At 39.2% G+C, this 9,385-nt stretch overlaps 1 pseudogene; it reads right to left on the bottom strand.

The window, feature by feature from the left end:
* Positions 1 to 4,187: 4,187 nt before the first annotated feature.
* On the bottom strand, positions 4,188 to 8,946 carry LOC121242205 (annotated as a pseudogene).
* Positions 8,947 to 9,385: the final 439 nt, after the last annotated feature.

Genomic DNA, 9,385 nt, shown 5'->3' with positions numbered 1-9,385 from the left:
CACACACACACACACACACACACACCTTATAAAGAACCAGAGAATAGAGGAAAAAACTAAATAACAGTGCAGCGGTAGCACTTACGGAGAGACGGGGGCACGACGACGTGGAGTTGGTAGATGACTATGATGGATGGGAGCAGCGCCTGGTCAATGGTTGAGAGAGAAAGAGGGAGTGATGAGCGAGAGAGGCACATGGTGAGAGAATGAGGGAGAGGCCAAGAGAAAAGAGAGAGAGAAAAAAAAAGGGAAATAGTGTGGGCTTACTGAGGACCTTAGGCGGCGTGCGATGGACTGGGGTGACGAGAAGTCTTCGCCGACAATTTCTGTTGGGTCACAACGTGGTGGAGTTCTCGGTGAAGGGTGGTTGCAGTGGCTCAAGGTGGGCGGAACGTTGTTTTGTTTTTTAGAAACTAAAACAGGGGAGAGCTTATGGCAGCATGCGGAGGGGCTGGAGCTTCTTTGGTGGAGTACGGTGGTTCGTACATGGAGATGTTGGCTATTGGCAAAGGAGTTGTGCCAAGCGGAAGAGCTGGGCTCTGTTTTCGGCTATCTAAAACAGAGGAGTTCCATGGCTTGCAACGGAGGCTACGGGAGGCATTGGGTGGCGGCTTCGTGTGGCTGGGAACGGTGGTGACGTCTAGACTGAGGTTCACATGGGGTGGACGAACTAAGCGGCAACAACTTGGGGGTACAATGGGTCACAAAAGCAGATTCACACTCTGCTTTTTGTGAAAGGAAACGCAGGGTGATGGAGGCCTTTTTAGTCGTGTGTAGGAGATCGCAATGGAGGCAGTGATTGGCAGCAAGGGTCCTCGCTAGCGGCAGCGGAGTGGAGATCTCGGTTTGATACTTCAATGAAGAGGAGGACGGGCGGTACTTATTCTAGGGTTGAAGATACTTAACATATATATAAGCTAGAAGTAAGAAACAGATAAAACCTAAAAAAAAAAAAGGGAAGGAGTGACGTGCATGAAAATGAAAAATGGTGTGAAACCATGCGACGTGAAGTTTGGATTCGTTTTCATAGGCCTAGGCTCTTTAGCTTAAAAAATATTTGGCCTATAACTTGGATCACGTATAGGATTAATACATGGGTTTTTTTCCTAAGTTTTGGGTCTCGACTCCATTTAAAAAAAAAATACACTTGTTCCATAAAACCATTGGCCCATAAAAAAGATTTTTCATCCGACCCAAAAATATTTAAGAAAAATTATTAAATAGCAAGCCCATGAAAAAATTTCATCATCCGCCAAAATATAATTTGGACTCACAATCAATATATATAAGAAATAATACTCGAAAATTAACTAAGCTTTTTATAGGTATAAATCTAAAAACATAAATTTTTTAAAACGATTTGTTGTTGGACCTGTGTTACGAACTAAATGATATTTGTTTTACGTCACTTTTCACATTTTTATATTTAAGTCAACCACTTTTAACTTTGTCTATTCATTGTCTTATCTTTTATTTTTAGGGTGTGTTTGGGTAGTGAGACTATTTGAGATATTCTCACTACTATTCTTTATTTTATTATTATTTTTTACCAATTTTTTTACTATTTATTACTTTTCACCTACTTTTTATTACTATTCAATATTTTATTATTATTTTTTTATTACTTTTTCACTATTATTCACAAACATTCTCAACACTTCTCAAATATTCTCACTATCCAAACCAAGCCTTAATCGTGATAGTTGGTTTCCAATTGGCTGGACTTTAATTTATTTTATATCCAAGAGACACCATCCGTTTAGTGTACATTCTTTCTAATTTTATTTTTCATTTAAAGAAATTAGAAAAAACTAGACTATAACAATGCTTCCATATTACTGAACAATTCTACGCATCGCAAGATTAATAGCATAAATGTTGTCAAGGTGTCTTCAAGTGGTTCGAATTTGAGGATGGTGGAAGAGAGATCGCACATCAAGGGAGTTCTATAATATTTTATTATTATCGGTTGATGTGCTATCTTGCAAGGCCCACAAGATGGATCTATCTTTCTTTTATAAGTAATTATATATACAGTTATAAAATATGTAAATATTATACAGTTATTTAAAAAAATTATATAATCTATTAATAAAAAATTAATTTATTTTTATATAAATCACCTATTTATTCACTTATTTATACACTCACAATTACAATTATCATTTATATTCTTTTATTTGAGGCTTTCTGATTCGAGCAACAGGTATTTTCCAAATAATAATATGTTTACCTATTTCAATAATGGTGACTTTTCTGTTCACGTAATTTTCGGTACTCGACCTTTTCTCAAGCAAAGGATTATATGAAGTTGAGGCCTAGCTGTTACCTAGATGGAGTGCATTTTAATTTTGGGTCTTCCCAACATATACGTTGGTGGGAAATAGTTAAAATGGTTTTACGGCGGCTTCTGATGTAACCATGGTACATACAGTGGAAGGGTGGCAATGGCTTGGCATGATGCAACAGTGAATACAGGAGAGACAGAGGAGGTGGAGTAGGTTGGATTGTCCTAGGTACTCTGTTTCGGTCACAGAAAACAGGGATTGATCCATTTTCTTGCGTCGCTGCTTTGGGCGAGGTTCACTGTGCATGATTGGCTGGGTGGCAACAGCAAGTGGCTAGGTAGGAGGCATGGTGATGTGCAAGGTTCTGCCGTAGCCTGGCCGTGGACTGTGGGGAAGAAACAGTGAAGGCTGAATACATCGGTTGCTAGCTGGTGCTACTAAAACGTGGCTGAGTGGGGAGGAGCCCCAGCGTGTGGACTGGGCTGAGTTCAATTGATAGGGACACGGACATGGGAGAGGCTGCAACATGCGGTTCGGTTTCCATTAATGGCGTGCAAGCAACAACCTTGAACTGGGGGTGATTGCAGCAGTTTGTCTTATACATCAAGAACGCTGGTAGGTGGAGGTAACCAGGGTGCCGACAGCGAAGGGAAGTCTTGGGGTTTGACAAAGATTGAAGAAAATGCTCGGTCGGGAGTTGGTTCAGAAGCTCACAAAGCTTTGTGTTTGATTCAGCATTGGGCCGAAATGCTACCGCGGGCCTGGAGTTCTTTTGTTTAAGTCCAGTACTTATTACTTTAGTCTATTATCTATTATTTTAGTTTAGTGTACGGGCTTTGGTCCAATAGTTGCACGGGGCCGTTAAGCCTACTAGGAGCATGTCTGTTATTTTTACTTGATGTATAGACAGGTAGCGCTCTATATACTATGAGGAGAGAGTGTTACGTGGGTATCCAAAAAAATTTAACGTGTAAGAGGATTTCTTCCTTATGCTGAATACAATACAATATCTCAATTTCTCTCTTTAACTTCTTTCCATATTCCAGGGTTTCCTCGCCCTCGAAGTGAGCACAGTCACCACCACAACCATCCAATGTGTAATAGTTTGTGGTGGCTGTAAGGTCCTCAGCGTGGTGGCAGATGGCTGCCTCGGCCATGGATTTAGAGAGGAACGGTTGAGCAATGGCTTTGTGCCGTCTGGGATAGCGGCTTGCATTGGGAGACTACGACAATGCGCAACAGCCCTAGTTTTAGGTTGAAGATGACAACATGCATGGGGCTTATGTACCCATGGGTCTCAGTGGAATAGATATGCTCTAAACTCTGGGCTTGACCCATAGGTTTTAGGGTCTCCCTTTGAGTTCTTACTTGGGTACTAACGAGTAACGAGTGGGTTGGCCACTATATCATAATGCTTGCATATAATTTCATGGTCAAGTCACTTAACATTCCCAACAGACCGAGCTTAAATTTCAAAATGAGTCAAACTCATCTGAAAAAATACATTTTTGGTTGTAAAATAATTCTTGTGGTTAATACCAATTAAATATGGCTTACTTAGACCATATTAAATGAGCGTTAATATGAGCATTAATATTAAACTCATAAATATTAAATGAGCGTTAATCCAATTACTGGGCCCTATAAAAGCCATTAATCCACCATAATAAATTTATGGGCACATAGTTTATTCAAGATTATCCAATGACCCTCAATTGGACTTTCCAAAAATATTAGACCATTAATACTAATTTAAGCCTAATAATATCATCCATGTTCCATCTCTAGAAATATTGAGCCGCGTTGTTACAACATAAACGAAATGAAAGATGATAGAATGCCCATGCACATTGATCACTATGAAATACCTTAAAAAGCTAGTATTTTAACTGTCTAGCATTAAAGATGATGCATAGTTGAGACAGGAAGGCTTGGAGTGAGATGTACTTCAAGTGGAGTGGCTTTCAAGGATGTAAGTCCTAATTTCTCAGCCATGTCTACGGGTTAATCTGTTGGGGTCGTGATCTCAAAAGCATGCAAGAAGCTAGCAAACGTGAGTTGCATAACTTGTTGCTGATCAAACGAGATTCCAGGGCATACTCTTCGACCGCTGCCAAATGGTATCAATTCAAAATGCTTGCCTCGAACATCGAAATCTTCGTGGGTTGTAAGGAATCTTTTTGGGTGAAATTTGGTTGGGTCCAACCACATATTTGGGTCTCGATGAAGCTTCGATAGATTAACAAGAAGAAGTGTGCTCGTTGAGACGTGGTAGCCAGCCAAAGTGCATCCTTTCATGGACTCGTGTGACGCAGAAAAAGGTGTTGCAGGGTATAAATGCATTGTTTCTTTGAGGATAGCTTGAAGGTAAATTAGGTTTTTCACGTCTGATTCGAAAATTGGCCTTTCCTTTCCCACTTGGACGTCTAACTCTTTTTGTGCCTTCTTCATGGTCTCGCGGCTGTTGAGAAGTAAAGAGAGAGTCAAAGTCACTGTTGTTGTATCCGAGCCATCTCAGATAAGGGCCTGAAAAGTTCAAGCATAATTTAGTGCTTCTACTACAAAGTAGGACAGAAAAACGAACCAAAGAGGGGGAAATCTTTGTCACCAATTTAGCATATATTAAAATTATTTTTTTTACCATAGACTAATTATTTCCACGAAAGGAGGCAAGAGATAAGAACGATTTGGCTTGGATGTAGTAGAATTAAACTTGCAAAACATGATATTGTTATAGAGCTGTGTTTCTATCAATTTTAGTTATTTTCATAGAAAATGGCATTGTTTGGTTTAAAAGTAACTATGATAAAAATGATAAAAGAAATAGTGATAATGATAAAAGTAGCTATCCTAACCAGAAATTTGGAACTTGAGTTATGCCACCTATGATGGACTGGCCCAACGAGGACGTCAAGAATTTAAGGGGGTAGATCGTGATATCCTATATGATAAGAATAAGAGTAGATGGTGAATGAGATCTCACATTATTTGAGAATGAAAAATTCTTGCTCTTTATAATGTTTCAACGAGACTCCAATTATATTATTAACTAGTTTATTTTGGAGTATAAGTCATGTGGTTTGAACATTTTATTGGGACATTACATGTAGAGTCAGGGTTCGAATTTAAGATTTTTGCTCTAATATCATGTAAAATCACTACATGAAAATCTACCACTTCACTTATATGTACAAAAACCAACCATTTATCTGCTACTATGATAAAAATGATAATTAACTATTTCGATAATTAACTATGATATATATGTTGTGTTAGAGTGTACAGTGGAAAAGTACCTCAAGCTCAGCTTAAAGAATTGTTCCACAAGTTTTTCCAGATTGATAAACTCCAAGCGTTTCCTCTTAGTGGCGAAAGTGTACTACGTAGTATGGAACTAGAGTGACACTTACAAATCCACAGCCTAAATATTTTATCAAGAGAGAACAAAAAGAGAGAGACTCTTTTTCTATTTTTTTAGATGGGTACCAAAAAAACACAATTGAGGAGGACTATATATAGTCCTCCTATGCACGGCTGGCCTTTAAGGCCAGCCTTCAATTGTCTTGTGTAACGCATGGCTTTAAGCCATGCGTTACACAAGATATGTTACAAGTAACGCATGGCTTAAAGCCATGCGTTACCTAGCAGGAGGGGTCAGCCCCACGTGGGCGCCCCTCCAACTAATATGTTGCCAATATGATATTAAAGTACTTGAGCTCAGTAACTATGATAAAAATGATAAAAATAACTTAATTAGTTATTAGTAACTATGAAGTACTAAAGTGGGATTCTTGTATCATATAACTATATACATGTACATATACATATACATATGCATATATATATATATATACACACACGCGCGCACACATATCGATCTATATGTATAGTCATTAAAAGCTTACCAAGCAAGTAGATTTAGTGATTGTATCAGTATCATAATCGAGAATCTCTTATTCACCGGTAACGATGGACAACATCACATCCATAAATTCTTGGTGACCATTCTTCATCTCACTCAAAAGTTTTCTTTGGTTGTGTTCTTCTAGCCATCCTTCAAGTACATGATCCAGATATTTTGCAGTTTTCTTCATTGCCTTCTCGTACCCGAAAAATACTATATCGCACGACAAGTATAAAACATCAAAGGCATGAAATATGAAATGTCTAATTTATCCTTCTTTACAACAGAACCTAATGAGATCCATTTTCTGTTTCTCTCTCCCATCTCCTTTCCATGCTCTCCTTATATTACAATGCAGTGGAAAAGCTTCCCAACTAACATCTGGTTTTTACCCTTTTTTCCAATTTCACATCAAATCCACACAACTATAAACCATCAAATAAATTTTAAAATTCGAGGATGTACATAAAAAGGATTTCTTTAAGAAACAAGACACTACAAATCTTGGCGCTTGCATTTTTTTTTCAAATTTTTTAAGCTGTAGAAAGCCTAAAGTATACACATACAAATGAAGATAAAATGCAAAGAGAATAATCTCAGATTGTCAAAAAAAAAAAAAAAATTATAGATCATTTACACGTATTTTACCCTTAAAAATATGTTTACAAATTTCTTCTCTTACACACATATTACACAGACCAGGGAGAGATAGGTGATTACCTTCTCTTGGATGCTTGAAATGCTGCGGAGGATGAACGAATCGTCAGTGTAGGAGAAAAATATTTATTCATTTTCGACGTTTCATAAACTAGGCGGAGGATGAACGAACCGTCAGTGAAGGAGAAAAATATTTATTCATTTTCGATGTTTCATAGACTGGGTGGAGGATGAAAGACGATGCATATATGAGGGAGAAAAAATGAAAAGTAAAAAGAAGATTCTGATTTGACTTTTTATTATTTTGTTATATTTTTTATTGTATTTTTTCTTTACTTATCCACCTGGCAAATTCGTTCATTTCGTGTAGCAAGATGAGCTTCCCTGTCCAGCCACCTTAGATATGGACGAGCATCCGACACCATAAACATCCCACTCAACACACAGAGATCTCTCAACACTTTTTGACAACGATCATTTCCTTCATTTTCATCATCCTTGGTTGCAAAACAAGCAAATCGCTCCCTTACAACCATCCTAAATATAACATTTAGCGCTATGTTGTTGAACCATTCCTTCTTCTCCACCATTAGTTTCTTGTCATTGACACAAAGCTCGTATATCTTATTTATGGAGGTGTTTACCTCAGTCCTTGATCTGACGTGTTTGAACATCTCAAGTCTGTGATTCGAGAGGACTTCGAGAGTGATTATTTTGCAAACTTGCTGCTGGTAAGGACCGTAAGGCTGCAAACCAAACATAGCATAATTGTACCCCATGAGCTCTAATGCCACACCCTTTGGTCGGTTGGCAAAGGCTTTGTCATTTGAAGTAAAGCACTCTTTAGCTATCTTTCAATCGCTAACCACAAAAGCTCTATGAATGCCCAACCTAATAGTAAAGATCGCTCCATGTTTTTCTACCAAGGTTATATGGGGCGGTTCTGACCATCCTAATAGGTGAAGGTGGCTGATCATAGGCCATACACCATCAGCTTCCGGTGGAAGTATTCTTTGGCGAGCTGCTATGGGAGATCTCCTCCATATCCACAATAGAAAGAAGAGAAAGAGAAACAAGGTGAAGATGTTAGCCATAAAAGTTGTAATTAAAGGTTGAGCGAGGAAAGAGCATATATAATTAATTTAGTTAATGGTTTCCGAAAGAGGTTTGGGGAGGGTCCCTAGCTTGCTTACTACCTAGATGTGTCAAAATCAAGTGGTCTCCAAGTCCACTTCACGTACAGTGTTAGGAACTTAGTTGTAATTCTGGGAATAAGGAAGGAAATTGTGGATAACTAGAATTATATTTCAATAATAAGATAATGGGGGTGATTCAAGGCACCCTAAACCTCCATAAAAATAGCATTGGTTCGTACAAGCTTCCAAATGATTTTCCCTTTCTTCCTCCTGACTAATAATAAAATGACCAAACTGACCCTCTAACTTACAACAGGTCTACAACTTCAAAACGCACAACTCAATTAAAATAAAACTACATCGTTTAACAGCTATCACTAAACTGTGCCATTTCAAGGCTTCAAAACACTACGTTTTACTTCTTGACTTAACTACGTCGTTTCCCTCCAGGGATGAGTCTTCCCCATTTACAGTGTCTTTCTTCATTTGCCTTCATTCTCTCTCTCTTCTCCATACCAAGGTCTCAACTTTACTCTTCTTCCCACACTACCGTCGCCGACGTTCTGACAATCTCTCCCCTTCACAAGACCTTGCCCATAAGGTATGGGTATAGGTTTTGTAACCTCCATAGAGTCTCCCAACAGTTCTCCTCCGAAGGTGCCCTGGTCCACTTGATGAGAACTTCAGTCACCAGTTGATGGCCTTGCCTCTCGAGACGACGATCCAGCATGGCCTCTGGCTCAGGTAAAGTTTTCCCTCCTTCATTTGTAGTTGGCAGCATGGGTAGCGATTGGATTTGACTCCCCAATTTTTCCTTCAAGCAGGAGATGTGAAAAACCGAGTGGATCCTGAATATGGGTGGAAAATCAAGGCGATAGGCCACAAAGTCGATCCTTTGGACCACCTGGAAGGGTTTGTAAAAGTGCAGCACGAGCTTCACGTTCCGGCGCATGGCCACCATCTTCTGGTGGTACAACTGGAGGCGAAGGTATACCAACTCGCCTATTTGAAACTCCCTCTGGAAGGATCTGTGTATGTTTTCATCCTATTTTGAGTTGCCTAGAGGTTGGCCTCCAAAAGGCTCATGATTTGTGATCTAGTTTTTAGTGTCTGATTCACCATGTCATTGTTGGATGTCCCTGGTATGTAAGTCAACAACTTTGGGGGTGCGTAGCCACATAACACCTCGAAAGGTGTTAACTTTGTTGAACAGTGGTAGGTACTATTGTACCACCACTCTGCTAGAGGCAGCCACCGCTTCCACGACCTAGGTTTCTGGCTGGCATTACATCTGAGGTACCCCTCCAAACTCTTGTTAAGGGCTTCAGTCTGCCCATCACTCTGTGGATGATAGGTAGAACTGTAATTGAGACTGGTGCCTTGTAGTGTGAAGACTCTTC

This window comes from Juglans microcarpa x Juglans regia, chromosome 8D, assembly GCF_004785595.1.
Source record: "Juglans microcarpa x Juglans regia isolate MS1-56 chromosome 8D, Jm3101_v1.0, whole genome shotgun sequence".
NCBI lineage: Eukaryota > Viridiplantae > Streptophyta > Magnoliopsida > Fagales > Juglandaceae > Juglans > Juglans microcarpa x Juglans regia.
The sequence above is the reverse complement of the archived record's forward strand: the minus strand, read 5'-3'. Positions and strand labels throughout refer to the sequence as shown.